At 38.7% G+C, this 14,377-nt stretch overlaps 1 protein-coding gene across 1 annotated transcript in view; it reads left to right on the forward strand.

Annotated features, from left to right (window-relative positions):
- flrt1a (fibronectin leucine rich transmembrane protein 1a) overlaps nucleotides 1–14,377 on the forward strand; it is a 57,086-nt gene that overhangs the window by 36,966 nt on the left and 5,743 nt on the right. The window contains exon 2 of the mRNA XM_044042920.1: nucleotides 309–545. The gene's annotated coding sequence lies outside the window, so the exon portion shown is untranslated. The remainder of the gene's footprint in view (nucleotides 1–308; nucleotides 546–14,377) is intronic.

Genomic DNA, 14,377 nt, shown 5'->3' on the forward strand with positions numbered 1-14,377 from the left:
GATTAAATGGAGTCACATTCTCTACAGTTGCACATTTGATTTATTTGGAGTAAATGGAATGAAAATTTAGCAAATGAAGAATGAATCACTTGGTCCTTTTAACCAAGAGTAGATTATGAAAAGTAATGAATGTGAAATACTGTACATGACATGCCGCACAGTGACGACACATGATGGTCAGGGAGATGCAGAAACATCTGTAATGCCGTTAGACTTTCATCAGAAAATCATCACATCTTTGGATGTGATTGACATTGATGACCAGCTGTGAGCCCTCATGGTTTTTCTGTCACTCTGTTTCTCCGCAGAGAATTAATCTGACGACGGGGGAGACAAGTAATCAACATCGAACCTGTACGTCAAACCACAGAGGACAGAGTGGTTTGTGAGAAGAGAAGGAGTTTGCCAACACACGCCACCTCCAGTATCCGCTTTCCTCTCTGTTTGCGAACCACTTTTGAGAAGAGGCTGAAGGAAACGCGTTGAGGACGCAAAGTTCAAATGGTGTTGCTGGACCGTCTACCCTGTCAGCCCCACTTCAAAAAGTAAGTTTATACGAGGATGTGGTTGCACTTGTTTTTGGTTTACTTGACAGACATTTTGCTGTGATTATTCACATCTTTTCATCTACTGATTTAATAGTTGATGTTTAAAACTGCATTAGTTTTACATGGGTAGGCGAAATAATGTCATTTTTACCACAGGACGTGTGTAATATTAATGGCCACTTCGCTTGGGATAAGACATTTCAGTAAAAGTACCACAGGTGAGAGGAGTAATTCGAGAAAACTGGACCAGGGAGGCAACGCTGTGTTTCCATTTGGGGCAAACGTTGGTTTCAGAGGCAGTTTGAGACATAGCAACACCGTTTGGGAAAGGTTGAAGAAGATCTTTGGGAATGGTGTTCGTCGTATGCCGAAAACACCAGACTTGTCAGACTTCCTACTGCGAAACTAAATGCTTCTTCATGTGTCTCCATGCATGAAAATCTGCAATTAACAGGATATGATGGAATATTTACACCCATTTTTACTACTGGTCTATGTGCAGGTGATCAGTATTACCTGGGCTCATTTTTATGGTAAAAGTCACCGTAATCATCTCATAATAATTACTGACATTACACATTAGGACGGGACTAAAATCACTAGCTCTGGTAACAATTACTTCACCCCACCTCTCCATGGAAAACTAATCCCGTCCGAATAGGGTTTATGTCGACATAGCAGCATTCCCACACTGCGTACAGGAAGTGATGCATTTTATATCAAGACATATGGATGCAACAGTAACATTGCGCCGGATCAGATTGTCTGCGAAGTCGAACTTTTTCCCATTGAACGCAGCTATCAAAGGTCAAGCCTATCCTGCCTAGGACTTGCAGTGACAGTGATCCATGCTTTCATTAGAACTTGATTGAACTAGTGCAATGCACTTTCATTTGGGGTTAGGGACAGGCTTCCATTTCATGCTTGCAATTAGTCCAAACTGCTCCTCCCAATCCGTATCTTCATTAAACCCGCTTCAGCCATGTCGTCCATCATGTGCTCTCAGGTCAGCTGATCACCTGCTCCTGGCTGTGCTAGAAATGAGGTTGAAGCCTAGAGAGCATTTGAAGTCACTGCTCCTTTTGGACTTTGGAGCGAGTTACCATTTTACTCTTCACTACTTGTTTTCTCTATTTAAAACACACCTTTTTCCCTCTTGCTTTAAATACTGGTGTTCTTAAAAGTGCTTTATGAATTAGAATTGGAATCAAGTCAACAGCAGTACCGGTATTTGACACATAAGCTCCCATGAAAAGGTGAATTCCACTGGTCCAAAAAAACCCAGTTGTTTAACACTTTCACTGGATAAATGCTTCTTGCTCCTGCTCTGTTGCTCTACAGTGGCGGGCACAGACATCTGAAAGGGCAGGGGCAAAAATGAAAAGGGCACCTACTGTACACCGATGGGGCCAGGTGCCAGTAGCTTAAGGCAGGCCTGTTAAAAGTGTGACCTGGGGCCAATGGCAGCCCGGCCCTGGGGATTGAACCTTTTTATTAGAAGGGCACCCATAGGAAAAGTTGCAAGGGCATTTTATAGACCACTGCATCACTTTTCTCCACTAGAAATCCACTCCTTTAGAAACAATACATGTTTTTTATTTATATTTTTGGTTTAGAGGCCACATATGAATGGCAGCCAGTAGGGCACGTCCTCATTTCTCATCTTGTGGCATACAAAAGACCAAACAACATCAAATAACATCAACAACACTCACCAAAACGATGTACTGCAGCTTTAAATGTGAAATCACACGATTAACTTGGAATCTTTTTAAAGCTAATATTGTTTAACAGCATAGTTTAAGCATATATCATCTGCTGTTAACTATGGATGGAACTTGCATGCACTTGCACAGTATAGGCACGTATATGCATTAACATGAAACCCCATGCTAAACTAAAGAGCCACCAAAGTTAATAGAAATATGTAGAAGAAAGGGATTTCTTGTGTGTACTCTTGTTATTAGTGTGGTGGCACGAAAACATGCAGTCTTCCAGTCTTTCACAATGAAGTGCACTGCAATGCCCAACTGTTGTTACTCACAGAAATCCAATGGTCTAATCATTAAAGCAAAAAGCATCTTTTTTTATTCGTATTTGAGGTTGATCTGATTGATGTTTTATGTCTCCATAAACTGTTTTTACCCTAAAGCTCCCCGCATTACCATTCCATTTGAATCTCATCATCTACTTCTCTGCAAAATAAACATCCTGAGACCTTAGACAAGTCTTGGACATTAACAGCAATTCATTTGTTTTTGTGAAGATAAATCTGGTATAATGAATCCTCAGATGCTCCTCTGTCCAACCAGATAGAAAAAAACCATCCACTCGCTGAGCTGTCTCCTATAAATGACTCATTTTCTTCTCCCTTTAGTCTTAATTTGATGCTAAACAGCACGTCACCGTTTTGCAAGAACTTCGTGTATTTGTCTTCCTCCGCTTATCTGGGTTAGGATGCAGCAGTGTTGGTAAGAAAGCCCAGACAACTCGTCCAGTGGGATGTTGACAGGTGCGATCTCTCCAGTGTGTCCTGGGTGGAAACCTCCCTGGGAGGAGGTCTGAGTGGCATCCTCACCAGATGTTCAAATGGAGGAGCAGCGGCTCTCCTCTGAGGCTCGGCCACCCTGTGGAGGAAACTAATTTCGGCCACTTGTATTCACAGTCATGTTCTTTTGGTCTTTACCCACAACTCGTGACCTTAGGTGAGGGTCTGAACACAGATAGACTTATACATTGAGAGCTGTGTCTTGTGGTTCAGCTCTCTCTTCACCACAACAGTCTGTCCATTTTTACCACTTGTGAACAAGACCCGGAGATAGGTTTCTAGCTGAGAACCGTGGCCTTGGACTTAGAAGTGCTGATCCGCATCCCAGATACTTCACCCTCGGCCACATCATCTGCATAACGGCAGAGACAGAATCCTGATCGGACCACTGATCCTGACTTGGCTGCGTCTAGAAATGCAGCTGACAAATGGCAGTCCAATCCCAGCTGGGAAATATAATTATACCCGAGAAGAGTTTCTTTCCCTTTTTTTTTTGCACAGAAACATGAACAGTTTTCATTCAAGCAAGTTTTGTCTAACAACCTTGTGGGTTATTTTTTATAAAAACTTTTTTATCGAAATAGAGGCTTAAGCGCCGTGACTCGGATGTGACAAAGCAAAAAGTGCAGCATGTACTTTACTTTTATTTTAACTCCATTTAAACCTCATTATGAACATTGTGGATCCAAATCTCCAAAGCATAAGCCTCCAACAGGCTCTATTAAATTAGATGCACAAATGCAATGTAATTAGTACTTGATAGAACAAAAACTATTTTGTTTTCTTGGAATTGTTTGTCTTCCTTTTTTTTTTTTTTTGGATCTTCATTTAAAAAAAAAAATCCACTCTGCGATAAGACCTTAAAGCTCTAGGTAATATAAACCGTCAAGACGACCACCTTGACTGAACCTCCTTCTCTTAAACCTTGGCAGTAATTAAATGAGAGATAAATGAAGCCATTAAACAAACTAACACTTATCAATGGTTAAATGGTGAGCAATAAAGCTCGATTATCCCCTCATTTTCTCCTGTTGGGCACCAGTCCAAAGGAAGCAATCAGTAAAGGTTGCTGTAAAAGACAGCACCCATTAACGAAATATACTAACTCGCTGCAGCTGGTCAAGGCTTTGAAGGTGGACTCTGTATCTCATGATCACACCACTTAAGCCTCAATTTGGTTTTTCATTTGCAGTTGCAACACATATTTAAGTTCACAAAGTGAACTTAAATTTGTTTACTTTATTGTTTGTGTGTTTACATTTAAAGAAAAACAATTTTCAAGCCTATTATTTTCAAGATTTATCTACTCAGAAGGAATGTTCCCCTTGTTCTTACTTTCAACCCAGTCTGACCAGATTTCATGGCTGAAAGTGAGGTCATGTAGGCCACCAAGAGAGACTAATGCATTTGGATGACTCTGTGTGTGTGTGTGTGTGGATCAAACACTCCCCCAGATATTAAACCCACATGCACGCACACTGTACACAGCAGAGGATCTCTTCTGAGCCTTGGGGGTGGCCTTTGTCTATTTCTATTATTATCTTTACGGTGAAAGATAAATGCAAGCAAGTGGAACAACGCGAGATAATGTTGACTTCATTTTTTTTTTGCCAAGAGCCTGCATGCACATGCTGTACTGTGTACTTAGATTTGTTTTAATGGCTTTGTAATTCCGTTTTTAAAGTTGCATTGTTGCTATAAATGTCTTCCTTTTGGACGAGATTCAATCAGACAAATGTGGATTTTAACTGGATTGTTAACATGTGTTATCTCAGTCAGTCAAAGGCAGAGCAAGTTCAAATGTTAGCACACACCATTTCATCAATAATAAGGGTTCGGTCTGTTGCCTTTACAGAAGAACTTGTAAGATTTCTCACTGGATGATACAATTATAAAATAAGAGAGGGCGATACAGGGAGACGGAGACACTTCAACAAACTGAATGCACAAATAATATATTATACAGAAAGAATCTCTGGAGTTGAGGTGAAATGATTGAAATATGAAACTTTCCGAAATTCTGTTGGCCATATGAATCAGGACCGACCATGTTTTGCTTTGTCCAAAAGAAAGTACATCAAGGGACATCATGGAAATAAAGGGAGGAGAGACGAGGACATAAAAGAACATTGGGTCTCGGTCAGTCACCTTTGAATCCCCATACTACAGCAAAGAATTGAGGAGAAAAAATATACTTTTTCTGAGTGTAACACACATCTGCCTTGTGTGCATGCAGACGTGCACGGACACATTTTTGATGTTGGAAAGTGCAGTCTCAGTTTCAAGGTGTAATTTGCAGAGTGGAGGGTGTAGATGAGAACATGAAGATCAAAGCTGCCGGCAGGGAGGTTAGTGATACTCAGGCTGGTAACAACTGGCACCAACGTCTGATTGGAAAGAGACCAAACAGAAATAATATGTTGTTTCCCTCATGGTGGATATGAGAAAGCATGTGATGTTTGTTTTTGAAATGAACTGCATCCATTGATGGACAGTGTATGCAAAGACTGTATGGACTTTGCATACAATACATTATATTGCTATTCTTGCATTTGTTGTATATTGTTGTGGAGCAATTTCTGCTTCAAAATGCAAAAGTCAGTCTGGCTGGTTTATCCATTCAGGCTGCTCTAGAAACATGGCAGTAAAGCAAGGCTCATTTTAATGCTAGAAAAACTAACTTTATACAAAGATACTTGGAGGTAGTATTCAATTTCTCATAGAGCTGAAACAATTACTCAGATTAATCTATTATTTAATTAATTGTCAACTATTTTGATAATCGATTAATCGGTTTGAGGCTTTTTTCATTATTAAAACAAGATTTCTGATTGTTTTAGCTTCTTAAATGTGAATATTTTCTGGTTTCTTTGCTCCAGATAACAAAGAAATCATCTGGTTTCCTGGTTTGACAAACACTGATAAACGTTGTCTGACATTTTGTGGATCAAACGATTAGTCGATTCATCGAGAAAAGAACAGATTAATCGATTATGAAAACAATTGTTAGTTGCAGCTCTCTCCCAATAAATCCTAAATGTTACACACTCGACCTTAAAATTAAGAGTTATTGGTTTCACCACCACAACACAAAATGAATGAAAGTGAGTTTAACTTGACTCTTTTTTTAATTCCTGAATAATAACTCCTGCTGTCAAGAAAAGACAGACAACGTCTAAGGAAAAGAAGATTTGCAGTCAAATCAGCTTACATGTGTGTTACTGTGGAGCTTTTTTTCCTTTTTTTACGTAGAGATTACTTGGAGATGTATACAGCCCACTGGTGATTTAATATTTAAAATCTTGTATAATTGTGGTTGTTGATCAACATACATAAGGGGACATATTACAGAAGGAGAAAAAAAACCTACTTTATAGGGTTAAAATATTAAAGATGACTATAATGTGCAGATGTTTAAAAGGAGACTTTTGCATTAACATACTTAACCTTGCAGTGCAATTGCCATAATGTCTAATGTGAATATATGGATAATTTGTGTTTTAAATTAATTTTGTAATTGTGTGGTGTTTTTTTTTATTTATTTATTTTTACTTTTTTACATAGAATCACAATGATGATTAAACATCACGCAAAAAAAAAAAGATCTATCCATGGTAAGGTCAACACTGATATCAGCTTTCTAGAATATGACAAAGAGACAAAAACAAAAAAAGAGCAAAGAGAGTTTCATTTATTATTAATTTAGTACATCATCCCCTTCACATTATGAAAAACACAAACTTGGTTACATAAAAAAAAAAAAAACAGTCCATGGGGATACTTGGACAGTAATTTTGAATAAACAGTTAAGAACTGCTGCACAGCAGCTGCTTTTGCACGATTTTAAAATAACTCATCCTGTGTATATGTATCTATGTGTATATATGTATACATGTATGTGTATATATATGTACGTATGCATGTGTATGTATATATGTGTGTGTATATATATATACTGTATGTGTATATATATATACATATATACATATACATACATATATATACATACACATGCATACGTACATACATACACATACATGTGTATATATATATACTGTATGTGTATATGTATATATATAATGTAGAGGTCCAACATGCAGGACTTTGTCTCGCATGTTGGACCAAAGCAAAAATGATCCTGACAGCTAATGCCAGTAAGCTATCATGCCTAATCTAGATGATCCCCAGTGAAAACTGATATGTTAGATAATGTGTGCATCAAGTTACTTATGAGCCCAGGAGGAGACGAGCTACTTGCGCCTTGTCATGCTGGAGCCCTTCTTGCAGCTCCCCTTTGCAGAAATGCCAGACCAATATTAATTTCAGTCTTATCTCTCCTTATTTTAGGCCTTCTTGCCAAAGAATGAGCTTTCTTTCGAAATAAATCTGGACAGTCGCCTTCAGCTGGATGTTTTGGCTACATTCAGGTTACCTGCCACATTATTCAAATCCAATTAAGTTCTGATTCATGAAAGATCAGATTTGACGGTCCACATTCGTAATATGACTTTCCTCAGAACGTGACCGCCTTCTCAAACAGCACGCACGCGCTCAGTGATACATTCTCGTAGGCCATCAACAGCAACAGAAAATGTCACATTTGTGAGACCACTTGGTATTGAAGTGGGAGCTATGTAAGATAAGATCCACCATGGGCAAATTCACTTACTGAAGTGACACAAATTGGGATTGACAGTCACATGTTTGTATCCGCAGAGTGCTGAAAAATTCACATCTGGTTCACATCAACAGAAAAAAAATCTGATACGCCTTGCTGTGTCTATTGCTTAAGTGGATGTCGTAAATTCACAACAAAGTTAGAGTAAATTGGTCAGTGATATGATACAGGAGTGAGTGTTCAAATGTACTCATGAATACCAAATAAAACCCTCATTTGAATGTAAAACTATTTTTTCAAAATCTATACAGGGTCCAGTGTTTCCCGTGATCTTGATTGCAACTGTCGGACCGGCTAACAAAACAGAGGCTCGATAATAAATCATTAAGGTCTCCTGTTTGTAGCTGCTGAACCTTCAATATGGCCGCCCAGCGAAGGTGTCATGGAAGCAGTGAGGTTTTCCACTGATGTCGTATTTTGTTTTTTTCCCCCTGTAGTATCTTTAATGTGGAGGTTCATTTTCTCCCTGAAAGCACATGTGAGTCAGCTGCCTGTGCCTCCCACAGCCCTGTGTTGATATTGCAACAAGCGTCAGACTTGAATTCAAATTTAACCAATTACGCTAACCAACCCCCCACTCCCCTTTTCTCACAAATACAAAAATGCAATCAGAGTCCTAGCTGAAGCGTGACAACCACAGCTTGACTCCTTGACTTAAAAGGCAAAACATGAATTTGCCTTTTATAAAAAGCCTTTTACATTGATCAACTGTGTTTTTCTTCCAACTGGAAAGTTAGACCCTCATTGAGAAGAAACTAAAAATGATGAAATACAAATCTCCCCCCCACACACACACACATAGACACACACACACACCAAAAAAAACATTAGCGTGCACATGATATCAGAAGCCAGTTATGCATTGATCAAAGACTGTATTATGACCACTGACAGAGACTGACACATCTATCGTTTACTCTAGTGCAGCAAGCCTCACTGTATCATCCACCAATGTGGCAGAACAGCAAATCCCCCCTTTAAATATCCAAAAACTTTTTCTTAAAGTGCTTCATAAATAAAATCCAAAGATGGAAGTCGTTCATTTTTATTTTTAATTTTCTTTGAAGTTGTGTTAATTCATTGTTTACTGCTCAACACTCCACAATAGGGCGACCTAACCATGTACTTTCAGTGCTAGCCACTAGGGATGGGACCCGGTATTGGTCCGATACTGGTCAAAGTCACTGGATCGGATATCATACAGATAAAAATATAAAACCAGATACAGTCCAAAAATCCTATAAATCACAATGCAAAGACTATAAAAATGCAAATAGCTGAGTTATGTTTGGGTTGTTTATTGCTTTTTTGGGGGGGAGAACATATGTTACACAGTTAAAAAATGATGTCTTTGAAATGACTCAGCACAAATTCATTACATCATCATAGTTCATAAATGGTCGGACTAATATCTCTATCAGCAGATACTCCAGTTTGTGATATTGGTATTGGTGGCCACAGAAAAGTGGTATTGTCCCATCCCTACTAGGCATGGGTCCTTAATGTGGCCTTATTTTTATTTATTTTATTTTTAGCAATCAAGGCAGGGCATGGCTGTTTAGCAACGTCATGCAAGTAATCTAATCGGGAAAAAAATCATTTTATTTTAAAGGTCCAGTGTGTAAGAATGAGTGGCATCTAATGGTGAGACTGCAGGTTTGAACATCCTGAGGATGCCACTGGTCATCCCTCTCTTTCCCAGGCATGCCAGTGGCCTTCATATTTCACTCTTTCTCATTTGCATAGTAAGCTTCTGCCACGGAACATGAAATGTAAGCTGTGGCAGCTGGTTTGTCTGTTCAGGCTGTAGAAACATGGCGGCACAAGCTCTTAGAGCCTGTGTCTCCTACGAGTCCTGGTCGGGTATTCCTTCGCCTTGGACTCGATGTACAAAATGCTGCGCTGCCTATTCTCTTGTGTGTAATTTATGTAATTTATAACACCCATCAGTAGAAGATCTAAGACCTAAGGATCATAAAACCACAGAAAGTCTGAAACATAAGTAGCTACCAAACCATTAAGAGCTGTAGACCAATTAAAGAACCTAAAAAAATGTGTTTTGAAAAATACTGAGTGCCAGTGTGTGGCTGAAAGTAGGGTAATATGGTCTATTTATTTTAGTTAACTTTAGCTCCATGGTTCGGAATAAATTGATTTCCCCCCCTTGACTGTTTAAGAAGACTAATAAAAATAGTATTAAAATAAAAGCATGGGAATGTTTTTTTTTATTCTGCACTCAGCATTTTTATTTGATGGGAACTGCTCCACGTTGGCTGTATGTTGTCAGTGATAAAAAAGCTGTTTTGGTCACCTTCTTTATGTGTGAGTAAAATCCAATCTGAGAGTCTGAAATAATGCCCAGGCATTATTGCTATTTCTGATCCAATCTCCGGAGCCATTTGCTCCAATGTTTAAAAGCATACCAAATGAGACACATGGAGAAGTGCAGGGGATGTTTACTTTGTTTTTAATCTGAAATGTCCATCACTGTTATCCAAGAATGGAAAACAACAAGGATTTATGTGAAGTAAAATCGGTGTCAAACCTGACAGACACTCAGTGTGTTCAGGTTAGTGAAGATGATGCATTCTATAAATGGGTTGCCTTTTGAAGAAACTTGCTGGATCACAATATTTCACCAGGCCAAGCATTTTCATTTTAAGCACAGTCTGAAGATCGTCCTCCCAAAACACGCCATGTGAGATTTGCTGCTCCCTTTTATACACAATGCGGGGGCATATTGTTGCAAGGAGCTGCCGCCCCTTTGTGAACGCTGAAAGGATTTACCTGTAATCTGGCTGTCTTTGAAGAAGAAACACTGAGCCAAAATAATTCAGTGGCTTTAGCAGCTGCAGTAGAAGCGACAGGGAATGAGACTGGTAGCACACGACAGACCATATTACAGCGCTGTGAAGATAAAACGCGCCGAGCTATATATCAAGTCACTTCACAGCCCTGTGAGCTGCACAACCACCAGCAAACAAAAACCACTAAGATGAATCCCCAACTGTGAATCATGTGACATCCCCCACAGTCCGTACTATGTCGACGACTGCAGAGCAAAGCATGCGCTGTGGCATTATCACTTTTATTTTAGATTTAAATGGCAAACATAGATTATGTGAATGTGCGTTGCTGTCAAGATAGAGCTGTCAATGCATGTAGAGTTAATTGTAGAGCTTAAATATGCTTGTGTACATTTGTATTTGCTTTAAAACTGAAAAAAATATCCTCATAGCGAAAGAAAAAGCCTTTAATATGTAGCCTGAATGGACAAACCAGACAGAGATTGTGTTTTACAATTTGAAGAGGACTCCTACTGAGCAAATGAAGAAGAATTACATCCCTTCTGTTATGTGAAGGGGTGAGTGGAGGAGTCCTCCCATTTCTCACACTCCGGGAACTTTAAATTGAATGTCATTGGCCCAAATATACACGTATGACATGTTAGAATTCTTGAATGTGTTCAATATAAACTGAAATTGAGGAATTTTAATCCGTCATGTCACATCAAAGTGCATTTCTCTCAACTGTATTATAGACACATATGATATGCATGCAGCATGAGAACACGGTTTTAATCTTCAACATAGCTCTTCATATACGCTCTGTCATACATCTGAGGTCTTTGTGTCAGCAGCCGAGATGAGAAACTGCTCAGTGCAAATCCTCTCGCTCCCTCATGCCAGGATATTGGTGCGAGAGGGGGGAAAAAAAGAGAAAAATTTGAGTTATTATGGAGGCAAATCCATTACTTATTTGGCCTTTAATGGGTCAGTCAATCTGCCCTTATGGCACAACCACAGTACTGGAAGAAGAAAACATCGGTAGGTTTAAACAGGCTACACTGCTTTGGTAAATGACAATGACATGAATATCATAAGTGTGTTGTACGATTCATGTATGTTGTGCAGTGAATATAGATGGCTTTATTCACACGACTAAAGAGACTGTGGCTTGAGATGGTTTTATCATATGTGAATAAATGTGGAAGACATGCCAGATCTCGCTTTCGTTGTCAGTGTTTTGAGCTTTCTGTTTGGGAAATGAAATGGCTTGAAGAGTACATACATTATTGAAAAAAATAAAAGTAAAAAATCACCCAACCTTAACAGTCTCTCTGTTCAAATAACAAACACATGATTTTCTATCCTGATGTCGTTTTTTTTTTCTATTTCTGATTACTCAAAAAACAAACATGTTTTGTTCCATCATTTCCACATGTCCTATCTGTAAATCGAAAAATGCGATCCATGGGCATGTAAGATAAGCTGTGGGCCACTATTATCTTTTCCCTGCCATCAGTAAATGGATTTACTGATACATCAGCAGATCCTTAGGTCAGCCAAAATCCGTTTTTCCAGATTTTCCCTGTTCTATCCGTCTGTGGGCTCTTAATGGGGAGAGAGAATCCAAAGGTCTTACTCAAAGCGGTGCTCTTTCTTTCTCTGTTTCTCTTCTTCCCCTTTTTTTTATGTAAATCGATCCAGTCTTGGGTTCCAGTATTAGATTGGGGGTTGTTGTGTGTACTGTATTTTGCCCGAGGCGGCTGGCTGTCTGGCTTACACATTACCCCACATGCCGGCTTCAGTCTCCTTTATGGAAAACTGAAATGTAGACCGCAACCATATACAGCAGATTGTCCACATATGGGTTAATGTTTGCAATTTGACAGTGCATGAATGAATAAACACACTGAATATTGAAGCTGTAATGTTTATATGCACAGGCACAAAGAGCAGCCGTGGACTTTCTATGCAGTTGTATCACTGTCTAATAGAGCAAGAGAAATGAGCAACCACAAGGCAAAGGAAAGAAAGAAAGAAAGAAAGAAAGAAAAAAACCCTCCTGAAATGTCGGTTTGCCATTATTTGTAGCACCTGCTTAATCCAGTAAAATCACAGCTTAATACACTCTATTAATTCCAGTGGCTCTCCACTTCAATCTCTCTAAACATCTCTCCTGTTTTTAAAGGGCTGACCCAAATACTCCAATGTTGGAGTCTCACTGCTGAAGCTCCAAAGATTCAAAAGTCATCCTTTCTTTAGCCCTAGTCAACCTCGCACACACAAAGACCGCTTTTTAAAGTTGGTATTAACATTCATTCTGAGTGATCTGATTAAGGCCCGATTGTTTTAAGCAAAGGATTGAACACTCTCACAATTTGTCCTGAATGTGTTCCCAAATCAGATCAAAGAAACCACGTTTGGAGGTGGTTTGAGGATGAATGTAGCCACATTCCTGAGCATGACGCATTAAAGCAGAACTTTGCAAGTCTGGTCGTACATTAAAGATGGGGACATGGTATGTCTACATACATACTGCCCCTCACTCAGTCAATCGTTTCCTCTTCCTCACTTCCTCCAACAACGGTTTTCTCTGCTTCTTTTTCGCCGGCTCTGCCATGATAAATGTCTAAAATAACACAAGACCTTGTGAGACTTCCTGATTCTAAGGACTCCGGGTCAGCAGGCCTGATCTTGCAAGCCTGTTTTCTGCTAACAGATGGTAGGGGGAGCGGAGACAGCCCCCAATCTCCATGCAACAAGACATTTAACCATCGCAGTGACCCTGAATCTGTGTTAAACTAGGGTAAAAATCCTCCATACCACTGCTTTAAAGACCACCGCCTCACCTGACTCACAATGGTTGATTCATTTGTTACTACTGACACAATATTAACATTATTGTTGTATAACTTTAACTGTATATACTAACATAACTGTGTAACTTCAGTTATGTTTTTAACAGTTAAAAATCTGCCAGTGAAGCTTTGTTGTCCCTCGTTCACAGACACACACAAACGCATTACCATGCTTGAAAACAGGCTTACAGACGTACAGACAATAACAGACGTACGTGTGTATTTGGATAAAGGGTATGGCATATATATATATATATGTATATATATGTGTATATATATAAGTGTATATGTATATATGTGTATATATATACATATATATATATATATACATATACTGACACCATTTAAGTGTGTCAAGAGGATTATATCAGGTAATATCAGCAATATTTTGTGCAGCAGTAGAGGAATACAAAGATGTTCCTGCCACGTCAGAGTTTCATGACGATTGACCTCTGAATTTAGAGATTAATTTTAGTTGATGGGCTTAAACGTGCTAAATAATGCATGATAAATGGTGGCAGCATTGCTACAAGGCCATAATTATTGTTAAGTCTGTATCTGTGCTATCATGTTGAAGTCTTAATTCTCTGAAATCATGAAAAATAGATCAGTTGTATTAGAGAAACATTTGCATTTATTCCTATTTCCTAACCATGGTTTATTAATGTAGAAATATATAATTGGAATTAAAATAGGATGAGGAAACAGAAAAGGCTTTGAAAAATTAAACATGTAGACCATTACAAATGTAATACATACTCAGTGAACTCAAATTTCTTTTGTCTTGAAATTGTATTTTCCCACAAAATTGCACTTTCTGCTTCTTTACCAATGCCATTTTACACAGTATATTATTATTACTTTGATCCAATGTTAATGTGCTGTATGCTGTCAATCATAAATGTATCACCTCCTTAAATGCTTCTCTTTTATGTTTACGATTAGGATATTAACATTTA

The sequence above is a fragment of the Solea senegalensis genome, linkage group LG13, assembly GCF_019176455.1.
Source record: "Solea senegalensis isolate Sse05_10M linkage group LG13, IFAPA_SoseM_1, whole genome shotgun sequence".
NCBI classification, from domain to species: domain Eukaryota; kingdom Metazoa; phylum Chordata; class Actinopteri; order Pleuronectiformes; family Soleidae; genus Solea; species Solea senegalensis.